At 43.8% G+C, this 27951-nt stretch overlaps 1 protein-coding gene across 1 annotated transcript in view; it reads right to left on the bottom strand.

Moving 5' to 3' along the window:
• The window catches only part of CWC27 (CWC27 spliceosome associated cyclophilin), a 270523-nt gene that overhangs the window by 58011 nt on the left and 184561 nt on the right, over positions 1–27951 (bottom strand). The window lies entirely within an intron of this gene.

Here is a 27951-nt window from a genome sequence, read left to right as displayed (position 1 = left end):
GCTAGATCCATCATAAGACTTGAAAAAATGGAGACTTTGTCTGTGGTGCAAAGATTGCTTTATGGCGACGCTACAGTGTAATGCTACGCAGTGTAATGCAGGTGAATGGGGTCGCATTGCAACCTGCAGGGACTGCGAGTGTGACAACCAAGTTGCAAAAAAGTCACAATTTTCCTTTGTGCTTTCTTTTCCTCCCCTTGTTCAAAAAGCTATAACTTTTTATTATTGATGTATCAGGGACTGTTTTCTCAGGACGACTTTCAGTTTTGGGGGACACCATTCATTTCACAATACAATTTATTGAGAAATAGGAAAAAAAAATCTGTTCTGTTTTTGGACTTTATTTTTATAGTGTTAATTGTGTGGTACAAATGATCTACAAATTGATTCTCCAGTTTAGTATAATTACAGCTGTGCCAAACAGGCATACATTTTTTTACTATTTCGTTTTGGGTTTTTTTAAACCCTCTGAACCTTGAAAAATAAATTATTGGCTTATGTCATCTTTTGAGACAAATTTTATTTTTTTTGTCAATGGAGCTATTTCTTGGTTTGTTTTTGTGCAACGAATCATAGATTTAATTGGTTCCGTAATGGGATACATTTGTTTATTATTGCGCTGCTTATAAAGTGCTATCTTATTCCACAGCACTTTACAGACATCATCGCTGTCCCCACTGGGGATCACAATGTAAATTCCCTATCAGTATGTCTTTGGAATGTGGCAGGAAACTGGAGAACCCGGAGGAAACCCACACAAACATGGGGAGAACTTACAAACTCTTTGCGGATGTTGTCCTTGGTGGGATTTGAACCCAGGACTCCAGTGCTGAAAGGCAGCAGTGCTAACCATACCATGTTTTGATCGCTTATTTTGCATTTTTTTGTAGATGGTTTGGTAATAACATAACTTGCAGATTTGTTTCTTTTTTATTTCAAATACAGCTTAAACAATTTCATATTTTATTAGAACGAACTTTTACAGACACAGCAATACCATATGCACTTTTTTTTTTCATTACTTTATTTTTAACTGGTGAAAAGAGAGGCGATTCTATTTTTTTTATTTTTTTATTTTAGATCCCATAGGGTACTTGAACCTGCGATCATTTCATGGTTTATATACCATATGCTGCAATACTTCTCCTAGTACATTCTGCCACAGGCTGGGTTTCACAGGAGTACTAACATGACAGCAATGGGGGCCTTATGCATAGTCAAGGCAGACAGATGGGTGCTGGAACAGATACCCTGGCAGGATCACATGGTGTAAAAGCTACTTTCAATGATTGACAGCATCATTTAATGGGTTAATAGCAGATCTGCTCGCTGTTTAACAAGCCAGTATCTGCATTTTGTGGAGCAGGATCAACTCCTGAGCCATATACCTGTTCCCACTGCATGAAGCAAAAGTATTTCTTTGGGCAGGAAAGAGGTAAAACAGTCAGTTTTGATGACATCACAAAGCACATGACATCAAAGTCATCATATGACATCACAAACGGAATAGAATGTAGAAAGCTCAACACCTGAGCCATCTTGTTTCATTAGAGCCTGAAGCTTGAAGTGAACAAGTCCAGGTAGGGAACTCTTCATGCAAGATCTCATTCATACATTATATAGCTGGGGGTAATTATAGTGGAATTCAGAACTCTGTCATTACCTGAAAATCTCAGGAAAAAGCCCTGTATAAAGTGTCCATTGCTGTGATTATCATGAGAATTCTGTGACGGTAAGATGTATAGTTTATTTTTATTTTTTTTTTAAATATTGCATCTCTGTTGCAGAGAGATTTACCATACTTTTAAAGTTTAGGGTATAATTTTTTTTTATGTTACCAGTGATTTTTCTATGGGGACTTGTAGTTCTTTCCCTGCAACAGGATGACCAATCGTAAGCAGGCGGCATCATACAGGGGAAAACAGAACACGTCTGTCTCTCCTTACTGATCTCTATATGCCTAATGTGTAGAAATACAGCAAAGCTGAATTATATATCATTACAAACACTTCCAAATCTCATCTCACGGCAATGAGTGTAGGAAAATGGTGAGAGCTGACGACACTGAGAGAGAACATCTGGAAGTGTTTGTAATGATACATAACTCAGCTCTGCTGTATTTCTCCACAGTAGCAGCAGAGATCAGTGAGGAGGACATGTCCTTTCTCTCCTGCATGACACTGCCTGCTGATGATTGGACAAACTCATGCAGGGGAAGAAGTACACGCCCCCAGAGACAAATTTCTGGTAAAGCCCATATGAACTATAACAAATTATAACAAACTTTATGAGCAACATGCTCTGAAGCAGCTATCCCATGTGGCCAGTTTAACATTCTTAAACTGGTTGAAAAGTCCTCTAACAGTAAAATGCTACTGTTCTCCATTGTCAGCTCTCTTGGATTAGGATGTGACCTGGAACTAGTAGTTTAGTGTGATCAGTAATTGCAGTAGGAATCTGGCATTTTAATTTATTTCATAGAGAAGTAGGTGATATGCATTAAAATAAGGGAATTATAACATGTAAATGTTTATATATTAAAAGCGCATCATGGACTTAATTAAAAATGAGGCTGGGGGTTATTTGCAGTCTGTGACTTTATACTGGAAACTTGATGCATAAAACTGCAAGTTATTATGACATCACAGAGTACATGACATCACAATTGGTAAAAAATGTACACAATTCTTATCCAGAACTGCATTACTAACCCCTAAAAAAAACTCAGCGCAAACGCCTCAGTGTATTGTGTTTTCTTCGGCTAATTGGGATATAGTTTAAAGGGAACCAATCATTTAATTTTTTATTTATTTATTTATTTTTTTATGATAGGTCTTACGTCTCACATGGTGAGGTGGATATTCAAAGACCTTGCTCCGGATGAGCAGGGAGGAACAGCAGGAGCAACGGATAATGAAGCAGCTAGACAGGAAGAGGAGTATAACTGGAGTGTATCAGTCTGTATGCTTTCAGGGGCAGTCTGTATAGTGTATATTAGATTGTAAGCTCCTAGGAGCAGGGAGTATATTAGTCTGTAAGCTCTCAGGGGCAGTCTGAATAGTGTATATTAGATTGTAAGCTCCTAGGAGCAGGGTGTATATTAGTCTGTAAGCTTTCAGGGGCAGTCTGTATAGTGTATATTAGATTGTAAGCTCCTAGGAGCAGGGTGTATATTAGTCTGTAAGCCCTCAGGGGCAGTTTGTATAGTGTATATTAGATTGTAAGCTCCTAAGAGCAGGGAGTATATTAGTCTGTAAGCTTTCAGGGGCAGTCTGTGTAGTGTATATTATATTAGATTGTAAGCTCCTAGGAGCAGGGTGTATATTAGTCTGTAAGCCCTCAGGGGCAGTCTGTATAGTGCATATTAGATTGTAAGCTCCTAGGAGCAGGGTGTATATTAGTCTGTAAGCTCTGAGGAGCAGCATGTATAGTGTATATTATATTGTAAGCTCCTAGGAGCATGGTGTATTTGTCTTTTCCTTCCCCAGGTCGGCTCTCCTGAGCTTATAATTACATGCAAATATACAGCAATATGCAGCAGGACAGATGTGATCCAGGGAAATATCCGATCGCTATAACTGGGGTCAGGAAGGAATTTTTTTCCCCCCTGAGGCAGAACTCTCCGGGGGGTTTCTTTGCCTTCCTCTGGATCTCTGGGTCCAGTGGCTCTCAGCCGGTCCTCAATGACCACAGCTAGTTCTGTAGTCTCCATAGAGTCTGACCTGAGAGTCATTGTGATCATTGCTTAGTTTCTTAAAAAGCCAGTAATATTTTCATTACAATGTTGCTTATTGCTATTCCAATTAATAAAAAAAAATATTTAAAAAATATGGCGTCATGTGTGTTTCTTGTCCTTATACAGTCACATTACACCACAACAGCAACTAGGAACTGTAGGGGGCGCCATATACAGAAGGCAGATCAAATATCTCCACCCACTGTAATGTCGTAAGGTCAACTCCTAAGTTACATTATAAGTGTTATGGGGCCAATCTCTGCAATGAGGGAACTAAAATAGTGTATGTGCTACAGAGCAAACTACCTGACAGAAGACAGACACGAAGCAGCTGAATGAATGAAAGAGACACATGGGGTCTTATATAAAATCAGGAAACAGCCTAAAGAGGCCTGCAACAAGTGACCCTATGACAAAACTTGGAACTAAGTCTTAAGGCCCCATACATATTAGACTGAGGTTGGCTGGACTCATATCAATGGGTTCAGGCGACAATCTAATGTGTATGAGGACGCCGGCCAACAAATGGTCGTGGAAGATGTCGATCAGACCAATTTCGGATAGCCAACTGCATTGCTCTTCTGTCGATGAGCCGTCGGCTGACGTGTCAAACGGTGGCTTTCTCATAGAGAATACAGGGGCACTCTGCCGACTGACCTAACGAGGTCTGCAACAATTGGCCCTAGGACAAAACCTGGAGCTAGGTCTTAAGGCCCCATACATATTAGACTGAGGTTGGCTGAGCTCACCAATACAGACTTCCAACTGCATTGTTCTTCTGTTGATGAACCGTAGGCCGAAGTGTCAGGTGGTGGCTTTCTCATAGAGAACACAGAGGCGCTCCTATGTATTGGGGGGGGGGAGGGGGGGGGTCGGCTCAGATGGCTGTGGAATGAATGATTGGCCAAAGCATGGTTTGGACGACAGTCATCTTATGATTATAGGGGCTTCTACTCAGCAATGGCCACTATTAGCACCTGATGTCCTACAGCGGGGAAAATAAGTATTTGATACACTGCCAATTTTACAAGTTTTCTCACCTACAAAGAATGGAGAGGTCTAATATTTATCTTATGTACACTTCAACTGTGAGAGACCGAAACTAGAAAAAAAAATCCAGAAAATCACACACTGTATGATTTTTACATAATTAAATAGCATTTTATTGAATTAAATAAATCTTTGATACAATAGAAAAATAAAACTTAATATTTGGCACAGAAACCTTTGTTTGCAATTACAGAGGTCAGACGTTTCCTGTAATTCTTGACCAAATTTGCACAGACTGCTGCAGGGATTTTGCCCCCCTCCTCCATACAGATCTTCTCCAGATATTTTAGGTTTCGGGGCTGTCACTGGGCAACATTGAGTTTCAGCACCATGCAAAGATTTTCTTTTGGGGTCAGATCTGGAGATGGGTTAAGCCACTCCAGGACCTTGAAAGGCTTTTTATGGAGCCACTTCTTAGTTGCCCTGTCTGTGTCATTGTCATGCTGGAAAACCCAGCCATGAACCATCTTCAATGGTCTTACTGAGGGAAGGAGGTTGCTGGCCAAAATCTCACAATACATGACTCCATTCATCCTCTCTTCAATAAGGAGCAGTTGTCCTTTCCCCTTTGCAGAAAATAACCCCCAAACTATGTTTCTCCCACCATGCTTCCATGTTGGGATGGTATTCTTGGGGTTGGTCTTATTCTTCTTCTTCCTCCAAATACAGCGAGTGGAGTTGATACCAAAAAGTTCTATTTTGGACGCCTCTGGTCACATGACCGTCTCCCATGCCTCCTATGGATTTTCCAAAAGGTCATTGGCGAACTTCAAATGGACCTGGACATATGCTGGAGTGAGCAGGGGGACCTTGCATGCCCTGCAGGATTTAATCCATGACGGCGTAGTGTGTTACTAATGGTAGAATCATCCTTACCCCATATGCCTCCCTTGAATGCAGCCCCAGACCGAGGAAGACTGACAGTCATCTTGTGTTTCTTCCATTTTCCAATAATTGTGCCAATAGTTTTTGCTTTCTCACTAAGCTGCTTGCCTATTGTACTATAGCCCATCCCAGCCTTGTGCAGGTCTACATTTTTGTCCTTGGTGTCCTCACACAGCTCTTTGGTTTTGGCCATGGTGGAGAGGTTGGACTGTGATTGATTGTGTGGACAGGTGTCTTTTATACAGGTAACGAGTTCAAACAGGTACAATTAATACAAGTAATGAGTGCAGAGTAGGAGGGCTTCTTAAAAAAACCGAACAGGTCTGTGAGACAGAATTCTTGACGGTTGGTAGGTGATCAAATACTTATTTTGTGCTATAAAATGCAAATGAATAATGTAAAACTCATACAATGTGATTTTCTATTTTTTTTATTCTGTCTCTCACAGTTGAAGTGTACCTATGATAAAAATTACAGATCTCTCCATTCTTTGTAGGTGGTAAAATTTGAATAATCGTCATTGTATCAAATATTTATTTTCTCCACTGTACATTTCCTAAAACTGGAATATCTTATTTTATACATCTTATACCAAGCTGGAGTAATTTGTGCCAGCCAGGCACAGTCCTTTTAATAAATATGGCACAGTAGGAAATATCCAATGGACAATTGTTGACATTTGTCCAGAACCTCCGTCGGTACTTGCTAGGCCACTACAGGAAATACTCTCTCGACTACACACAGCTGTGTACATACAAATATGCATGCCACCAGCAACTTATGCAACCGGAAGGTAACTCGAGCCAAAAGTGCATTTAGAACAAGGTGTTGTGTTTTTAATACTACCATGAACATGTACTTTGGAACAGCAGTAACACCACATTGATATGGGCTGGCAAAGAGTTCCACATGCACGGTCACTACAATCATGGTACCACCCAGATGCCTGATAGACTCACACTGTCATTATTATTATACTATTAATCAACCACAGAGGGCCCTTAATTCCTTAACGATAAGCCTGCCCCATTTCCAGCAGATGATGGCTGTGATATTCAGCCACCATCTGCCTCTAACTGCCGCAAGTGTAACTGTGCTCCATCTGCTGCTGTGAACCTGGTAAATGCCATTGCCATTCTCCAACAGCGCCCATCACCCCCATCATGATGCAATCGTGAGGTGCTGATGGGCTGCTATGACAATTGGTAGCCTGATAAAGACCCCCTGTGCCAGTCATGAAGACCCCTGTGCTTCTATGAACATCAGCCTATGAATGTTCAGATACTTTATTAAGCAAAATGTAAAAGATACATTCAAGTCTATAGATTCCTTTGGTCTCAAAACAGCTGAAAAGTTTCCCTATGGAAAAGTCTATCTATACACGATTGTCCAGACCTTTTACTATAATATCATACAATCACAACCTTTTCCATTTCACTGGCAAAGCAATACTATGGGTATGTGCACACAACATCTTTAAGACGCTGATGTAGCTGCTGAAGTTTTCCTAGGCAAAGCTGAGGCCAAAGAAAAAAACTGGGAGCAGTTGCGAATCTTTCCGGAGGTCTTGGGAAAAGCAAATACAGAGCGATATGTTTCTTTATCATAGTCTGCCACCGGGGATTAACTTTTAATGAAAGGGAACAACCCCTTTACAATTAAAATGTGTGCGTAGTGTTGTACAGATGCCGGACATACCCCAAGATCCTGTGTCGTCGGAGTAAGATCTGAACGATCACAGCTGCATCTCAGCCTGCACGGCCAGGAGTTGTGGAGACGTTGCCGTAATGCAGATACTGCAGAGTACTAATTCTAAGGACACAGCTGAAGTCGAGACATATTCCCGACCTCCCGAGACACCAAAACAGCTCTAAGCCATCGAGTCATGGATTCCACAAGACCTCTGAAGGTCTCCTGAGGCATCTTGCATAAAGACATTAGCAGCAAGTGGAGGTGCTTATGGTTTGTACTTGTGATCTAGATTGAGATAATTTTGTTTTAAAAAAAGCATGGCAGAAAAGATTTTGGAGGTTAAGTTGACTTCTTGAACGCTTTGTCATGTTCCTTAAAAGGAGTTTTTCCAGACACTCGAAAAACAAAACGAAAAAAACTAAACTAACAAGGTCTGGTTATCACTGTGATGAGTTGTTGAGCCCTTCTGTTACGTTGATGCCACGTTCACACGTTGAGTATTAGGTTACTATTTTACATCAGTATTTGTCAGCCAAAACCAGTTGTCGGTGAAAAATGCAGAAGTGGTGACGTGTTTCTATTATAATTTTGCTCTGATAGTTCCACTCTTGATTTTGGCTTACAAATACCATATAAAATACTGACCAGATACTGAATGTGTGAACATGGCCTTATATTCCTTTTTTTTTTTTTTAGCTCCCCTTCAGCTCTCTGCAGCCGACCTCTTAGTCTGATATTAATTACATTCTCAACTACCAGATCTTCTGAGGCAGAGATGTATCTGATCTGTCCCACAGCTCACACTCGCTCATACTCCCACCCACTCTACCTACAAAGTACCATCTTGAGACTGCCATAGAGTCTCAAGATGGATAGACTGTTGCCCACAGTTTCTGGAATAAGGGTCTCGGTTTCTACATCATGCTGTTGTCAGATTACATAGCAAAAACCTGCTGACAGATTCCCTTTAAAATCCTGGTCCCTAAATGTTCAGAATGGGCAGACTGGACATGTCAGAGTTGGTGCCAGGGTGCAGACACAGTAAGAATACTATGAGCTTTCTCTTATGTAAAGCTGACGTTAATGCTGATCTTAGAGGCAGATCATGTTATACCAAGGAGGATGAAACGGCTACAAATCTGACACAAAGAATATGGAAGCATTAGGCCTGGACTACAAAAGGTAAAACCTTGTTGAACATAACAGGCTCCCAGTTCAGACAAGCCAGTATATGTTTTATACATAACGCTCTATCTGGAATATCTGCCCATTTTTTTTTCCCTTCTACCATAACATATGTCTAGAATTAACTGTAATTGAAAGGGACTCAGACTCTTTAGCAATCAAGAAAAATGCTGCGGTTGGTCATTTTTGTCAGGTATGATATTTTTTACGGAGGTTTGTTTAATCAATCTGTGTTTATCGCTTTAGAAGAGACGTAATATGGAATGTACATTATATGTGTCTAGGACACGGTGTTACATTTCATATGAAAAAGAATCAATCAAGATTCAATATGTCAAGAATGGAAGACAGGGCTTAGAAAGGAAAAGGCCATGTATCAAATGCAGTATATGAACATTGTGGTGGGATGACCATGGCTATGGAGGGGTAGTCGGACGGAGAAAATTTACTATACTAAAAAGGAAAGGATTACAACAAGGAGTGGAATTTAAGACTAAGTGATTTTTACTAGAAAAACGGCCCTTGAGACAGTAAATCACGGCCGGCCACTTTACAATGGCAGTTAATAGCCAAGCAAGCACCAGACCATTAAATGTTGTCTAATGTGGAGAATAAGTCAATGGTATACAGATGTAGCGGGTGCCAAACTGTCACTTGTCATTGATGGTCCTGTTCATATCCTGTTCATATACAGCCCGTTATCAATCACTGACCTAGATATACCAGTATTGAATGGCCCCGAATTATGTCACTATATAGGCATACGGTAGCGTGAACCTCAGCACCGAAAAGACAAGAGTAGAAATTCTTGCTGTAAATGTGGTATATTGTGATCTAGCCCCAGAGAACAGACACGTTTATCCAATGTTTCGACCAACTATTGGTCTTTCTCAAAGACTTCTGCGTAAGTACTTGCTGGGTGTTTAGAGTCGATATGCAGCCATGTGTGGTCCCAGTATTACAGGACTATGGTCTGTTCTTCAAGCACGACCTCTTATTGTCAGGTGAATACCACTAAAGAGTGGTCTTCTCTAAATCAGGGGGTCAAAATATTGCAGCGTTTGCTGCACGCACACCTGCACTGGTTGGGTCTGCTTTGCTTTCAGTTAACCATGTAGATTTCCCTTGTTCACTGGTTGCAAGGGTTAAACATTCCTACCCATCTCCTAAAGCCTTCCTTCCTGAGTTATCTCAGCTGTTCTGGTTTTCTCCACTCCCCTCTGCCATAAGTATTAAATTGGGGAGAACCCCAAAAGAAATCCCTCTCTATCACACCATAAAATGTAACTTTTATTATGTGTACATTTAAAATACTAAGGGTATAAAACTTGTCCCTAATTGACCTCAAATTAGATTACTCCTAACAATCTGATTGTATATATTCATTGGATGACACCCCGGGGTGCCAACACTTACAGGGTAGAATAGGACAAACCATGTTAAAGCACTCGTCCCCCAACATGTTTCACCGCATGTGCGGCATCATCAGGGGATGGGACACTGGCATGAATAAAGCACATGCAGTTTGGGGGCAGCAAACCAGGTGATTTGATATTTTGCTGATCTGACCTATGGTATTAATGTTTCCGAGTTAAATTACACATTTATATAGTAATGAGGGCAGTGTCAGACTGGGGAGCCAAGGGCCACCAGTGACATTGATTCTGAGGGCCCACTATCCATCTAGATGCAATATTACTTGACCCTAGCCCACAAATTTGCCTATGTGCCTGTATACTAATAAACTGGGAAGTTTGTTAAATGAAAAATGAGATGCTACCCTTGTCTATACATGTTGTATTAATTGTACATTGTCAAACACTGCTTATATATAATTTGTGGGGCCCACCAGGGGATTCACCTGCTTCCCGGAGGGCCAGTCTGAGCCAGAATGAATGGGTGATTGGTTGGGGAAAAATATTAGGAGCAACTTGTTAGTGTATACAATGGCTGCAGTGACTACCCTATTAGTAAGGCTAGATCTGCACTAACCACCCTCAGACATGCCACAGCCAATTTAACAAAACGGCACCTACAGGTCTGTGGACTCAATTCCAGGTCCACGTGTATAAAGAGGTTAATAATTTACACAGACACTTCTCTTCCTAGAGTTACAATGCTTAAAACAGTAAATGTTATAAATAGCCTTCTTAAAGGGGAAGCCATTATTTTAGTGATGACAGACGACCACAGCGGATATACTAACTGTACTGGTAGCGCTATGAAAGCTCCACGGTACAACTTTCTAAGACAAGATTAAGATCCCATTCAGTACATCCTCCAATGATTAAAACAGCTTTGTAGCAATGAAAGTTCCTGTTCCTTCAGACAGACTTCAGGAACAGATGCTTTTCTAGTAGACTGTCATAACTTCCCTTTGGATCAATGACTCCCTCACACACTGGAATTCATTTACAAAGAAAAATGGCATCCTGCTAATCTGCTTAGCAGTCTCATCCCTCTTGGAGGAAAAAGAAAATGAAAGCAGTCAAAAGCCTACAAGTGAATAAAATGCAAGAGATTATGGTGTAAAGCAAACTCAGCTAGCAATCCACATGAGGCTAGCTAAGGAAAACACAGCTGAAAACTCAAAATACGTCTGAAGTTAAATAAATCCTTTACAAGTCATTGGTAAGTTCCATTATATAGTCATTTTACAGCGCAATTAAAGCAGAGTACAGCAAGAGCAGTCACAGAACACTTCTTCATTGTCCTCATACTTATTCTGCTTACCTCTCTTGCCCACAAAGCTCTCCACATTTCTGCACCATCCTATACCTCTTCCATCATCTCTATAACCCTACTCATGCTCTACGTTCTGCAATTGATCCAAGACTAAAATCCTCCATAATCTAAACCTCGCAATTCCATCTCTAAGACTTGTTTCGTGCTGCACCAGTTTTCTGGAATGCGCTACCCTAGGCGATATTATTCTTTGAAAAGCTCTGGCATTTCTGAGTACCGTATTTTCCGGCGTATAAGACGACTTTTTAACCCCCGAAAATCTTCTTAAAAGTCGGGGGTCGTCTTATACGCCGGGAATCGTCTTGTACGCCGGTGTATATGGTGGGTGGGGAGGGGGAGTGATCCTGATGACGAGGGGGCGTCTCACAGGAAAGTGAGTAATCCCCATTACCTTATCCTAGCGGTGCAGCGTGGGGGTGTCAGTGCTGGGAGCGGCGGCGGCTGCTGTGTTCTGGTGCGGCGGCTCCTCTTCTGTGTGGGGCCTCTGTGCTGTGAGGTGGCGGTGGCGGCGGCATATCTTTATCCAGTTGGGGCTCCTCCGGCATCTCCTTAGCCCTGGAGGCCCCGCCGCAACTCCATCGGTGCAATGTGGTGGCCTCCGGGAAAATGGCCGCTGCTCAGATTCAGATCTCGTGTCCCGAGATTTCGGGACGAGATCTGAATCTGAGCAGCGGCCATTTTCCCGGAGGCCACCGCATCGCACCTATTGAGCTGCCTCCGGGAAAATGGCCGCTGCATTGCACCGATGGAGTTGCGGCGGGGCCTCCAGGGCTAAGGAGATGCCGGAGGAGCCCCAACTGGATAAAGATATGCCACCGCCACCTCACAGCACAGAGGCCCCACACAGAAGAGGAGCCGCCGCAGCAGAGCACAGCAGCCGCCGCAGCAGAGCACAGCAGCCGCCGCCGCCACTCCCAGCACTGAGACCCCCACGCTGCACCGCTACGATAAGGTAATGGGGGATACTCACTTTCCTGTGAGACGCCCCCTCGTCATCAGGATCACTCCCCCCCCCCCCCAAAAGGCACATATTCACCGGCCCTATAAGACGACATAGGGTGTATAAGAAGACCCCCGACTTTTAAGAAGATTTTATATTTTAACTGGTAAAGTTGGGGGGTCGTCTTATACGCCCAGTCGTCTTATACGCCGGAAAATACGGTAATTGTAGTTATAAGATCTGACCGGCAACCTTAGAAACATCTGACGAAACGATCTAAAAATACTGATGCAGCAAACATTGTGAAAACTAAATTTGTGTTGGTCTCAAACTTTTGGCCACATCTGTACTGTAATAATTAATTTTTGGTTCAAAGATTTGCTTGACCTTAGCAGAGAGAGTGCTACACTGTTGCCACGGAGGTCCCTGGTCAATGATCTTATGAATAGCAAGTATATGGAAAGAATACTTGGGACATACACGGCAGGATGATATGTATAATCACACACATACTCGCTTCCATAGAGTGTGTTCCGGGATCTTGGCCTTGGTGTTAGAAGCTTTCACCACTCTCCATGCTGAAACAAATTATCCCTATTGTTATATCCCAAAGAAACCTATCTGATGATAAATAAAGTACCATGTTACTAGAACGTCAAGCTGAGCTCCACAGGTGGGCCCAGACTGTAGACATCCACGAAATCTGTTGATACCATTGTGATGCAGTGTGTCTCTGCCAGACGCCGCCAGAACTTTTCTAAACTGTTTTACCTGAAACAACCTCAAAGCCTGAGTAGATATTCTACATACATGTATTTCTGGACGAAGCTTGGTTTTCCTTTCGATGTTTTTGCTCACATAAAAACAGCTGCATCTACATAAACCTGTATTTATCTCCTGAAATGCTTCTGGTAATCATGCACAAATAATTGAGAATTAAGGAGAAACCTGTATAAACTATGTCCACCATCTTTCAGCATTCTTTCATAACCCTCCTGCAACGCATTCATACAAGACCAGTTACCCCACATACATACAGATTTCTAATTGTCCAACTAATCGACAGCAAGCCATTCAATGGGTGTCTCCGGAACACATTCGGTGCCTCATTTGTGCCCACAATCACCGCCTCACCAACCTTAATGCGTATGATGCCTTCTGCATCAATCACACAGCCTGTTAACCCTCGTGTCCATGCAATAGGAAGCAAGCCTTCACAGGCATGTCAACCAAGTCCGGAGAGGCAGCAAGTGTCGGCACAGAAGAGGCGCTCAGCACAGTCTGGTGATGCCCGCTGGGCCACTTGGCACAGATTAACATACAGTGCAGGACAATCATAAAAGGCGTTTTCAAAGGTATAAATGGGCCGCTGGGATCATATCAAGGGGATGGTTTAGATAGAGAAAGTGTAAGCGGCAAGTTTCCTCTAAAAGGACATTACTGTAATTCATTCATTTCTATGTGCAGAACTCACTTACCATCTGACAACCAAAACCTCCTTGTTAATTCTTTAATGACATTAAATTAAGGTCTGTATATGTCAGGCACAGGTGACAACTCCCCATTTCCTACAAAACCCAAGGAAAAAATCCTATTTGCATCAAGAGGAGACAAAAAAAAAAAAAAGAAGAGGTTCTCCAGTGGATAAAAACAAATTTAGATAAGGCTCAGACAAGTATAAAACACGAAAATAATAAATAGTCACTCTCACTGGTATCTGTTGTAAATATTGTGCGCTACTGGTCCAACAACTACAAGGTGGTAATACACATTGGGATCGGGATTAGAATTATATCACGGGCAGTTAACACCAACGTAAACCACCCAAATTTACAGATTTTAGCAAGACTGGGCAACCATGTTATGGGAATAATGGCCTCCTGACTTGACCCCAACCAATTATGTTGGAGGAAATAAGGACTGAGCATGTTGTACCTTCTGGTCTTAGCGAGTTAAGCTGCCACAAGAGGGGTCCGACAGAGCCTGGGAAAAGCTTAACAATACATAAAGATCTAATCACACCATAATCCAACTTCATCGCACTCTTATTCTATTATATAATATAAAAAATCTATGAAAATGAACAAATGAAAGTACTTTTCAACCATGCTTCCACATAATTTAAAAAAATAAATAAAACTCATGAAATAGGCCTGGACAGAAATGATGGAACCCCTGAAAATAATGTGTCAAAAGGGACATGTTACATCAAGGATAATGACCCAAAATCACACAGCTAAAAACACCCAAGAATGGCCAAGAGGAAAACATTGGACTATTCTGAAGTGGCCTTCTATGAGTCCTGACCTAAATCCTATTCAGCATCTTTGGAAAGAGCTGAAACCTGCCGTCTGGAAAAGGCAACCTTCAAACACGAGACACTGGAGCAGTTTGCTCCTGAGGAGTGGGCCAAAATACCTGTCGAGAGGTGCAGAAGTCTCATTGCAGTGATTGCCTCAAAAGGTTGTGCAACAAAATATTAAGCTAAAGGTACCATCATTTCTGTCCAGGCCTATTTCATGAGTTATTTTTTTCTAAATTGTGTGGAAGCATGGTTGAAAAGCAATGTCTGATTTTAATTTGTTCATTTTCATAGATTTTTTATTTATTTCTACTTTTGTCAGATTCAAGTTGTTTTTGTGACCATTGTGAGTCTTTCTGTCATTAAACGAGGGGTACCAACAATTTTGACCACGTGTGTGTGTGTGACTATGTGTTTATATATATAAGAGAACAGTAGAATTTACACCAAGTAAAAAAATACATAATTATGTCAACTGACATGTCTTCTTTAAAGGGAATTTGTCAGTAGGATCAACCCTCCTAAGCTGTCAATATTGGTATTTAGGTCATAGGAAGTTTAAGAAAAAGGATACCTTGATATCTGTGATTTGATATTTTATTCCAGAGAAATCCAAATTTTTCTTAATACGTAAATGAGCTGTTAAGATCTAAGGGCCGGACATAAATCTCCCTGAAATTCTGACTCCAGAGATTATTTTATATTAAACAAGGCATTACCAGTGCGAGACATGTAATGACTGAAAGTCTGCTCTCCTGATCTACATGTCTCACACTGCTAATGTCCCTTCTCATTTATAATAAGCCCCAGAGGCAGATCCTTAGGGAGATCTATGTCCGGCCCATAGATCTTAACAGCTTATTTACATATTAAGAAAAATGTGGATTTCTCTGGAATAAGACATCGGATTGCAGATATCAAGGTATCATTTTAATCAGCTTCCTATGATCTATGTGTCCAAATTGACGCTTTGGAAGAGTGATCCTACTGACAGATGCCCTTTAATCTTGCTATATCTTTTGCTAAGAGTAACTTCCATAAGTTTGTGACCATATTTTGTACAGTATGTCTTCATGATTTAATATGATTTGATCCAAATACATCAGCAAGACTAAAGTCTATGGAATGCTCTATGTCCTAGGAGCCGAGACAGGATGTCTGTGGCTAACAGCTAACTCTGTGGATGCCGAGCTGCAGACAGGTACATGTTATCACCCCTGCCAGACTGCCACAAAATTCCACAATATCTGGCCGTCTCCTATGGATTCCTCAGACATTTCAATGGAGAACACTTTTGTTTGGTATCTCCTATTTAGATCTGCTAATAACACTTCCTTAAATGCCATGTTAGACAGCACAATCTGGTAACGATTATCAGACACTACACACAATGTTTACAGAAGAATCGGGTTTCTAAATGTTTTGCATAAAGAAACAGTTGAGAACTGCGAAAAAAGGATCAAAATGCCTTATGCGAGCCCTGCCAATGGAAAGGCTCGACCAAAAATGTAAACATGAGGGGCTGGTCAACCAAAGAGAATGTGCCCGACTGTCTACAGCCTGACTACTAGAATGTTATCTCTGTCCGTGGACAATCGCAGCCTAGACCAAGAGGAATGAACATACCAGACACAATAGGAGACAAAAAAATCTACCCAGTACGAATTCACAAACAACTACAACCTTCTTCATACTGATCAATTCACTGGGAAAAGCTTATGGCTTAAAGGAAAACTATCAGTTTCAATAGTGAAGTTAGTGCTATGGCGGTCCTTGAACTTCGTCAACAGGTTTTTGCTATCTAAAGCTCAGGCCCTCATCAGAAACTTCAGTGGTGAGGATCTGGCCACTCATTTCCATCAGGACATTTCTGCTCAATCTCCCCAGTGCCTGGAACACCTTCCCTGCCCCACTTCAAGCCTGCTACAGAAGAACAAGTTAGGCTGGTTTCACACTTGCGTTTTGATCTGCAGCGTTTTAGCGCTAAAAAACGCATGCGTTTTTTTTCTATACTTAACATTAAAAAACGCATGCGTTTTTTAGCGTGCGTTTTGACGCGTTTTCGGCAACGCATGCGTTTTTTGACGCGTGCGTTCAGTTGCAGAAATGCAACCTGTAGTAATTTCTAGCGGCGTTTTTTTTGCCGCAAAAAAACGCATGCGTTTATTCGCGGCAAAAAAATGCATTGCTGTCTATGTAAACGCATGCGTTTTTAAGCACATGCGTTTGATTGCGTTAAAAACACATGCGTTTTTTTAGAAAAACACAAGAAAACCCTAACCCTAAACACAAGAAAAACACAAGAAAACCCTAACCCTAAACACAAGAAAAAACAAGAAAACCCTAACCCTAGGGTTACTAGGGATCCTAACCCTAACCATTTCTGTTTATAGTGGGTTTTCTAGTTGATTTTGATGATTGGCAGCTGTCACACACTTCTCAGCATGCGTTTAAAAAACGCAAACGCAGGAAAAAACGCATGTAAACGCGGCAAAACGCCGCTTTTTTTTTTGCATGCAAAAACGCATGCGTCTAAAAAACGCGGCGTTTTGCCGCGTTTACATGCGTTTTTTCACCACATGCGTTTTTTTTAAACGCTGCAGATCAAAACGCAAGTGTGAAACCAGCCTTATCCAGCTCCTTGCTACTTCTTGGCGAACAACCCGCAACAGTGACCCTATTCCTTCACATCTCCTGCAGTCTCTTTCACCGGATGTCACCACTTACCTATCTAAAATATTTATCCCCTCTCTTTCTTCTGTTATCTTTCCCTCCTCATTTAATCATGCCATCATAACCCCTTTACTTATAAAAACCAACCCTTGATCAGAACTGTGCTGCTAACTATAGACCTGCCTCTAATCTTCCCTTCATATCTAAACTCCTGGAAAGCTAGGTCCAGTCCCGTCTAATCCGCCATCTCTCAGATAACTCTCTTCTTGATCCTCTACAATCTGGTTTCCGCTTTTTACACTCTACTGAAACTGCCCTCACTAAAGTCTCCAGCGATCTATTAACAGCTAAATCTAATGGTCACTTCTCCCTGCAGATTCTCCTGGATCCCTCTGCTGCTCCTACACACTGTGCCTCAGCCTCAAGGACACTGTTCTCTTTGGTTCTCCTCCTACCTCTATAACCGCTGCTTCACTGTATCTTTTGCAGTCTCTTACTCCTTTCCTCGTCCCCTATCTATCGGGGTTCCTCAAGGCTCATTCCTAGGTCCCCTTCTCTTCTCTCTATATACTGCCCCTATTGGACAAACAATCAGTAGATTTTGGTTCCAGTATCATCTCTATGCTGATGACACCCAATTCTACACTTCTTCCCCTGATATCACCCCCACACTAATACAAAATACCAAGGATTGTCTGTCTGCTGTCTCTAACATAATGTCCTCCCTATATCTGAAACTGAATTTCTGTCAGGGTGTGACTCAACCAAATGGATGGTCGGTCAGCTAACGGCACAATACATATACAACGGGGATGGTATAGGTGAGAGGAAAGCCCTACCTGTAGGAAATGGTCACCACCTGAGCCTGACCCTGCACTCCCATAACGCCCTATGCGGGTCCTTCCCCCGCCACCGTCAGGACACCTCGTCCCTATTAGTCACCTATTACTGCCCTGGCCGGCAAGGAGCATTAGCCTCACCTCTGCAGATAATACACACAGGGGGAAGTGACAAACACCAAAGGGACAAGGTAACAAAAACACCACACGTAGCTTATGAACACTGCTAAGCTCCACACCGCAGATAACAACAGCAACTGGACTCCAAACACCAAACGTGGCTGACACCAGAGCGCTGCTCCTGTTCGGCTGGACTCCAGAAAGGAACTGTATCACCAACAGTCAGCTGATGCATCAGGTGACCTTTTAAAGGGAACCTGTCACCACGTTTTTGGAAGATGGGATAAAAATAGCGTTAAATAGGGGCAGAGGTGGGCGTTACATTAGTGTGTTTGTTATGCGTTTATTACCCACCTAAGTTGCCGAAATACCTTTGCAAAGTCTCCGTTTTCGCCTGTCAATCAGGCTGGTCTGGTCAAAAGGGCGTGTTGTCTTCCCCCAGATTTTGCGTAGTTTTCCGTTGGTGGCGTAGTGGTGTGCGCATGCCCAAGGTCCCGAATCCTCTGCCAGGGGATTTAAAAGAGCGCGCTGTTCGTTATTTCATTGGTGATCGGTGGGCGCGGCCATCTTCCTTTGGCCGCGCGTGCGCAGAAGCGGCGCTCTGCTGGCCGCGGCTTCAGGAAAATGGACGCGGGATGCCGCGCGTGCGCAGATGGATATCGCGGCCATTTTCCTGAAGCCGCGGCCAGCAGAGCGCCGCTTCTGCGCACGCGCGGCCAAAGGAAGATGGCCGCGCCCACCGATCACCAATGAAATAACGAACAGCGCGCTCTTTTAAATCCCCTGGCAGAGGATTCGGGACCTTGGGCATGCGCACACCACTACGCCACCAACGGAAAACTACGCAAAATCTGGGGGAAGACAACACGCCCTTTTGACCAGACCAGCCTGATTGACAGGCGAAAACGGAGACTTTGCAAAGGTATTTCGGCAACTTAGGTGGGTAATAAACGCATAACAAACACACTAATGTAACGCCCACCTCTGCCCCTATTTAACGCTATTTTTATCCCATCTTCCAAAAACGTGGTGACAGGTTCCCTTTAAAGGATGGTGGGAGTGGTCACCACCTGCATCAGCTGACCCAGCAGCACTGCAGTAACACCAGATTGCCAGCGGGGGAAAAAACTGACATTAACCCTCAATGGTCCAAAAGGAAAAAAGTTTTAAACTGAGTGGAACCAGAGCTGCCACAAATCCAAAAAATGGATAGTGACAATCTCTCTCCAAAACCAAACTTCTTGTGTTTCCTCCCTCTACTAACCTAAATCTACTGGACATTGAAATTAACTTGGAGGGTTCACCCATAACACCAAAGCAGCATGCTCGCTGCCTTGGGGTTATATTTGGCACACAACTTTCCTTTATTCCTTATATTCGATCACTCACTCGCTCTTGTCACCTGCATCTTAAAACATCTCAATAATCCGACGTTTTCTCAACTTTGAAACTGCTAAAACTCTTACAGTCGCTCTTATTCATTCTTGTCTGGACTATTACAACTCTCTTCTGATCGATCTCCCTCTTACTAAACTCTCTCCTCTCCAATCAGTCCTGAAAAGACAGGGTCGTATTTCTGTCCAGCCGATTCACCGAAGCTTCCACCTTGTGCCAGTCATTACACTGGTTGCCCATTCACTACAGAATACAATATAAAGTCATATCTCTCACCCACAAAGCCCTCCACAGTTCTGCATCACTCTATATATCCTTCCTCATCTGTCTATCAACTTACACCTTCCCTCCGTTCTGAAACTGACCTAAGACTAATATCCTCCGAACCTGCACCTCCATCTCCAAGACTTCTCCCGTGCTGTGCCAGTTCTCTGGAGTGCACCAGCCCAGACGATCCGACTGTTACCTAGCCCCCACGTTTTTAAGTGTGCTTTAAAAACACATTTCTTTAAACAAGCCTATCACCTCAACTCAGTAACTTAACCCTTCCCTGTTCCCTCTTTCAAAACATTGTTCAGAAAATGCTCCTTCCTATTAATCTGTCTCCACAACCTCCATGCACATAACTGCACCTGATAATTACACTTCAGCACACTGGCTGATGACCGGATCATGCAGCTTTACATGAAAATCCATATTTAGTACAATTGCTGGATCTGAAATTACAAGCACTTTTCACCTAAAGTGTCCCCCTTATTTCCTGGTAGATTGTAAGCTTTGGAGCAGGACCGCCACTCCTCATGTAACTGTTTAAACTGTCCTACCTTTCATTGAATTTATTGTCTGTATATGTCCCCGATTAATTGTAAAGTGCTGTGGAATATGTTGGCGCTATATAAAATAAAATTATTATTACCACATCAAAGAGCAGTATAATGTAGGGGCAGAAACCTTGAATCCAGAAATGTGTCACTTATTGGGCTACGAGTTACAGTTTTGGTAAAATCCCTGTGCATCATAGTGCCCATAACCTAGAATAACACCGGAAACGGTATATGCTGTTTAATGTAAGATATACTGCTACCCCTGGTAAGGGAGAATAGATGTGCCCATAACGCTGCCCCGACGCATGTTTCGCGTAATTGCCTGTTAGTGATGTCAACGCTCATCAGAGTAGCCGGGTCTCGCTGAATCAGTGACACTGATGAGTGTTGTTGTCAGAATCCGGCGACTGTGAATAGCAGTAACTTTACTGCTATTCACAATCACCGGGGCTGGATTTAGGAAATGTTGGACTACGTCAGAGCTGCGTTAGAACATTTTTTAAAATAAATTGTTGAACACACACAAAGCACTAATTATATATCTCATGGATATCTACTTACCCCATATCTATCTTCTGTTTACACCATATCTATATATCTAGATCTATGCGCATGTTTAACCTAAAACATCTGTCATTTCTATTCTACATTGAATTCCGGTATGTCTCACGCAGATGGGGCACATGGATGTCACACCTTACGTCATCTGTGTTCACATATGCAGGACGTATTGACATCTGTGCTGCTGGAAAAAAAATGGACATGTCGAGGTGTGGGTCACATGGACATATGTTCCGTGTGAACACACGAACATGTGCGCAGCCTCAGAATGTACAATGGGTGTGCGTGTGTACTGTCACCACACATATTATTATTATTATTATTATTATTATTTATTTATATAGCACCATTAATTCCAGGTGCTGCACATGAGAAAGGGGTTACATACAGAGTTATAGATATCATTTACAGTAAACAGGTTTTCAGTGACACACTGGTACAGAGGGGAGAGGACCCTGTCCTTGCGGACTTACATTCTATGGGATAGTGGGGAAGAGACAGAAGGTAGGGGTGAGGCGGCGGCGGCTCTGGCGGTGGTGAGGCGGCGGCTCGGTTATTGTAGGCTGTAGGCTTTCCTGAAGAGATGGGTTTTCAGGTTCCGTCTGAAGGATCCGAGGGTGGTGGATAATCGGACGTGTTGAGGCATGGAATTCCAGAGGATGGGGGATATTTGGGAGAAATCTTGGAGGCGATTGTGTGAGGAACGAATAAGTGTGGAGGAGAGTAGGAGGTCTTGGGATGAACGAAGATTACGTGAGGGAAGATAGTGGGAGATTAGTTCAGAGATATAGGGAGGGGACAGGTTGTGGATGGCTTTGTAGATCAGTGTTAGTAGTTTGAACTGGATTCGTTGGGGGATTGGGAGCCAGTGGAGGGATTTGCAGAGGGGAGAAGCAGGGGAGTAGCGAGGAGGATTAGGCGGGCAGCAGAGCTGAGGACAGACTGGAGTGGTGCAAGAGAGTTAGCGGGGAGGCCACAGAGGAGGGTGTTGCAGTAATCGAGGCGGGAGATGATGAGAGCATGCACAAGAGTTTTGGTAGATTGTGGACTGAGGAAGGAACGGATTCTGGCAATATTTTTGAGTTGGAGGCGACAGGAGGTGGCAAGAGCTTGGACGTGAGGTTTGAAGGACAGGGCAGAGTCAAGAGTTACTCCGAGGCAGCGGATTTCAGGAGCGGGAGAGACCGTGATACCGTTCACCATAATAGATAGATTGGGTAGGGGGATACGTGAGGTGGGGGAAAGATGATGAATTCGGTTTTGTCTACGTTGAGTTTTAGGAAGCGAGAGGTGAAGAAGGAGGATATGGCTGACAGACACTTCGGGATTCTGGACAGCAGGGTAGTGACATCTGGGCCAGAGAGGTAGATCTGAGTGTCGTCTGCATACAGGTGGTACTGGAAGCCATGGGACTTTATGAGTTGTCCTAGGCCAAAGGTATAGATGGAAAAAAGTAGGGGTCCTAGGACAGAGCCTTGAGGGACTCCCAACAGAGAGAGGGCGGGATGAGGAGGTAGTGTGGGAGTGGGAAATGCTAAATGTGCGGTTGGATAGGTATGAGGCAATCCAGGACAGGGCGAGGTCTTTGATGCCAAGGGAAGAAAGAATCTGTAGCAGTAGGCAGTGATCGACTGTGTCGAAAGCAGAGGACAGGTCAAGAAGGAGGAGGATGGAGAACTGTCTGTTAGCTTTGGCTGTGACTAGGTCATTAGTAATTTTTGTCAGGGCAGTTTCGGTGGAGTGGTGGGGGCGGAAGCCAGATTGGAGGTTGTCAAGGAGAGAGTTAGATGAGAGGTGGGAGGAAAGTTGACCATGGACATGCTGCTCAAGGAGTTTTGAAGCAAACGGGAGCAGTGATATGGGGCGATAGCTGGGCATAGCAGTTGGGTCAAGGTTAGTTTTTTTGAGGATGGGTGTGATGGTGGCATGTTTGAAGGCAGATGGGAAGGTACCAGAAGAGAGAGATAGGTTGAAGAGATGGGTTAGGGCAGGAATAAGCGTGTTAGTGAGGTTGGGGAGCAGGTGGGAAGCCATGGGGTCAAGTGCACAGGTGGTGAGGTGTGATTTGGAAAAGAGGCGAGTAAGCTCTCCTTCAGTGATGTTGGAGAGGGAGGTTATTAGGGAAGGGCAGAGGTCTGGTATATGGAGTGGTTGGGGTGGTGGACAAGTAAAGGTTTGCCTTGTTTGGTCGATCTTGTTTTTGAAGTAGGTGGCAAAGTCCTCGGAAGAGATGAAGGGAGTTGGAAGTGGCAGTGGTGGGCGGAGGAGAGAGTTAAATGTGCTGAACAGTTTTTTTGGGTTGTAGGATAGGGAAGATACAAGGTTAGTGAAATAGGTCTGTTTAGCAGAGGTGAGGGCTGATTTGAAGTCAAATGTAGCTTGTTTGAAGGCAGTGAAGTCGTCTGGCAGGCGTGTTTTCTTCCAACGCCGCTCTGCGACCCTGGATGCTTGTCGAAGTTTTTTTGTGACATTGTTATGCCAAGGTTGCCTATTGGTTTGTCGCACTGTGCCATGCGTGAGAGGGGCGACTGAGTCTATGGCTGATGTGAGGGTCGAGTTATAGAAAGCGGTGGCGCTGTCTGTGTCGTGCAGTGAAGATATGGAGGACAGGGGTAGGAGAGAGTCTGAGAGTCTGTGAGTGTCTAGATGTGCGAGGTTTCTGCGAGGATGTGGTAATGGCTGGACATGGGGGGCAGGTGAGGAGGACAAGGATGAGAAGGTGAGTAGATGGTGGTCAGATAGGGGGAAGGGAGAGTTTGTGAGATTAGATAAGGAACAAAGGCGGGTGAAGATGAGGTCTAGTGTATGTCCGTCTGTGTGGGTGGCTGTGGTGGACCAATGGGTGAGTCCAAAGGATGAAGTAAGGGCCAGTAGTTTGGAGGCTGCTGGCTGGTGGGTGTCAGTAGGGATATTAAAGTCACCCATGATGATGGTGGGGATGTCAGCAGAGAGAAAGTGAAGGAGCCAGGTGGAAAATTGGTCGATGAAGGCAGTGGCTGAGCCCGGTGGTCGGTATATGACAGCCATCTGGAGATTGGTGGGAGCGTAAATACAGACAGAGTGAACCTCGAAAGAAGGGAGGACAAGGGAAGGTGGGGGTTGGATAGGGTTGAAGGAGCAGTTTTTAGAAAGAAGGATACCCACTCCTCCACCATGTCTGTTGCCGGAGCGAGGAGAGTGGGTAAATTGGAGGCCACCGTAACTCAGTGCTGCAGGCGAGGCCGTGTCAGGGGGCGTCAGCCAGGTCTCAGTGAGGGCCAGGAAGAAAAGGCTGCGAGAAGTGAAGAGATCATGGACCATGTGGAGCTTGTTGCAGACAGAGCGGGCATTCCAAAGTGCCCCAGAGAGGGGAAGCAGTGTGGTGGGGGTCAGTTGCACAGGTTTTAAGTGTGAGGGGTTGCGGTGGTTTCTCATAGTGTGAGAAGGATAGGGTAAGGGGTAGTAATGTATGAGTCGGGGGCAGGATTGGGGGATGTGTCACCAGCAGTGAGAATAAGCGGAGAAAAGGGAAACAGGTGGGTGAAGGAAAATGAGGATTAGTGGAGCAAAAACGGTGGGGATAATGTGAGCATGGTTAAAGAGCAGGGGAGGAAAAGCAAGGCAAGTAAATTTAGAAGATAGTGATTGGTCTTACCGTCTGGCCGATTTCTGGACTATTTCTGCAATATTTCTGATGCCACTTTAAAGATGTCACTTCAAATGATGGCACATCTGACCCAGGCCATATCTGACCAGTACCATGCAACTTATACCATTATATTGGGCAGTCACGCGTGAAGGGGGCCTAAGGTGGTGCTCAGCTACACAATGGAATTGCATGTATGGACAAGAGATAAGGTTGAAAGATAGCAGAATTCACCACTGGTTACTTTAAGACAGGATCTTTATTGGGGTAGCATGTGCAAGACGTAGACGTGAAGGAACAGAGATGAGTGACAGCTGTTTCGCAATAAACACAATTCTTCTGGCTCATCATCATCATTGATGAGCCGGAAGAAGGCTGTTTTCACGCGAAACGGTTATGCTCGTCTCTGTTCCTCCAGGTCTACGTCTTGCACATGATACCCTAATAACGATGCTGTCAAACCAGTGGTGAGTGCCGCTATTTTTCACCCTCATCTTTTGTCCATTCCTTTTATTATCTCCAAATTTTCCAATTAAAGGAATCTAACAGACATTCTTGTGGCTTTCTGTAGATGTCCATATCTACAAAGAATTCATAATGAATTAGGTGTCTAGCTTTGGTTACCATCAAATATATCTAAACGCTCCAATGGAGAAAGAGGAGACAACACCTTTAAGAAAGTGTCTAACTTAAGGCTGAGTCACACATAACGATATCGTTAACGATATCGTTGCAACGTCACGCTTTTGGTGACGTAAGCAACGATCCCGCTAACGATCTCGTTATGTGTGACAGCGACCAACGATCAGGCCCCTGCTGGGAGATCTTTGGTCGTATGGAATGATCAGGACCTTTTTTTGGTCGCTGATCACCCGCTGTCATCGCTGGATCAGCGTGTGTGATGCCGATCCAGCGATGTGTTCACTTGTAACCAGGGTAAATATCGGGTTACTAAGTGCAGGGCCGCGCTTAGTAACCAGATATTTACCCTGGTTACCATTGTAAAAGTTAAAAAAAAAACACTACATACTCACATTCTGATGTCTGTCACGTCCCCCGGCGTCCACAGGGTTGACTGTCAGCGCCGGCCGTAAAGCAGAGCACAGCAGTGACGTCACCGCTGTGCTCTGCTTTACGGCCGGCACTGACACATTCAGTGCAGGGAAGCTCTCGGCAGCAGCGCGTGCATAAGCAGCGCTCCTGCCGAAAGCAGTTTTAACCCTGTGGACGCCGGGGGACGTGACAGACATCAGAATGTGAGTATGTACTGTTTTTTGTTTTTTTTAACTTTTACAATGGTAACCAGGGTAAATATCGGGTTACTAAGCGCGGCCCTGCACTTAGTAACCCGATGTTTACCCTGGTTACCCGGGTGCTGCAGGGGGACTTCGGCATCGTTGAAGACAGTTTCAACGATGCCGAAGTCGTTCCTCTGATCGTTGGTCGCTGGAGAGAGCTGTCTGTGTGACAGCTCCCCAGCGACCACACAACGACTTACCAACGATCACGGCCAGGTCGTATCGCTGGTCGTGATCGTTGGTAAGTCGTTTAGTGTAACGGTACCTTTACAGTAAATATTTACATTCTCCAAAAACAATGCTGGAGGAGGTTTTTCAGAACAGCTCCTCCACTACCCTTCCTCAAAGTGTATTATTCATCTTGTCAAAAGGATGTGACCTTAGAGACTCAGACACTGACCGCCCAATGCTGACAGTATTAGACCGCTTAGTGCTCAATTCATTCACACTTTTCCAGGAGAAACAAAGGAGGGAAATTACAAGTATTGCCTAAACCATACATGTCAGAAGAGCAGACATGTCCACTTTAAAAGGAGTATTGAAGTTTACAATCATTTTAGATGCCTCCAGTATGGCCGCTCCAAGTTCTTGGAACTGTGGTATAATTGTACAAAAGGGCTTCATGGTCTAAGAGCTTCGCACAAGTGAAGTCGCTCTGCCGAATACAGCTACTATGGTCGGCATAGCAAGCTGGCCATTCTTCTTGGAGAACATAATGTACCTCTGCAGTATCGCTAGGCATCACAAAACCACCTCTCCGTCTTACTTTGCTTTTTGTCTGGCTCCTGAAACACTTTGTGACATTTCAAGCATTTGCTGCCAATAGCGAAAAGGTCATTTCGGACCCTTGTGTTTGGCAACGTTATAATGCTAATTGTGAAGCGACAATCGGAGGAAATTCTATTGAAATAAAGAATATACGGCTCACAAATGGCCCGACGGCATTCAGGACAACAAGAACGTGCCGCAGCAAGGTCCATGCAAAGGTCAGCATCCCAAGTGGCTCTGGTTACGGCATGCTTAATCAATTAACTTTACCTTTAATTATCGCCATAAAGTGTGCTGAAATACGCTCTTCCCCCTCAAGGCTGTGTGCAACATAACACATTCCTTCATGACACCAGGGAAAATAAATATTCAGCAGCTAGGCACACTTCCTATAATATGTTTTTCTATCTAATATGCAGCAATGTACCATAGCAAAGTAACCACGGAGGGTCCAAATAAATAATCAGGCTGCTGGCGGGAGCAGACATCCAAGGTCAATAGAGGTAGTGGAGCAGAATATATACAGCACGCTAACTGTGCTCGCTTTTATAATATATTAATAGGAAATGTTTATTCTGTGTGTCTCGGTGCGCTTCCTCCTGCACTCGGTCTGCGCGCACTTGACTGACACCGGCTGAAGGAGAGGACATGCCAGGAAAAAGAGTACAGGAGGATGTGATGGGGTTTGAGGAATGTGGCACTGAAAAGGAGGAAGGAGCTGGACTAAAGTGTGCCAGGGTAAAATAAATGAATGGTAACAGAGGAACCCAGGCGCAGGGATGAATGGGGCAAAGAGAAAAATGCTAATGCACCTAAAAGGCCAACCGTGCCATCATATGGAGATAAATGAAAGGGTTATATGTCGGGAGGGCAACACGTAACACTCACCCCTAGCAAAGGGGAAACCCTAATCGCCTCCAAACTCGTCTAACTGCAGTCATCCGATCCCCAATAATCCAATGCAGAAATATAATCGTCCGATCCTTTTCTACGCTATCAGATGAGTACAGTATAGTCCACTCTGCTCTCCCCATAGAGAACACATGAATGCTCACCGAGCCGACCGTCCATGTCTATAGGGAAGTCGGGAAAGATAGCGGTCACTCAAGTGCTGATTCGAAGGCTAGGGTCAGGCCATCATATCTCATCTGAAAGAATCAAGGCGATTATGATCACACGCTGATCGGTCTTACAGTGTGATCCAATTTTCTTGGGTGAGGAGAAGATGGAAAAAAAAAATTTCTCCAGCTTCCATGGACTCATTGACTCGCATTGGCCGAGTGCAAACCAAGCATCATATCCAAATATTGTAT

The sequence above is a fragment of the Ranitomeya variabilis genome, chromosome 1 (assembly GCF_051348905.1).
Source record: "Ranitomeya variabilis isolate aRanVar5 chromosome 1, aRanVar5.hap1, whole genome shotgun sequence".
Taxonomy (NCBI): Eukaryota; Metazoa; Chordata; class Amphibia; order Anura; family Dendrobatidae; genus Ranitomeya; species Ranitomeya variabilis.
Note: the sequence above shows the minus strand (reverse complement) of the source record. Positions and strands in the feature narration are given on the sequence as shown.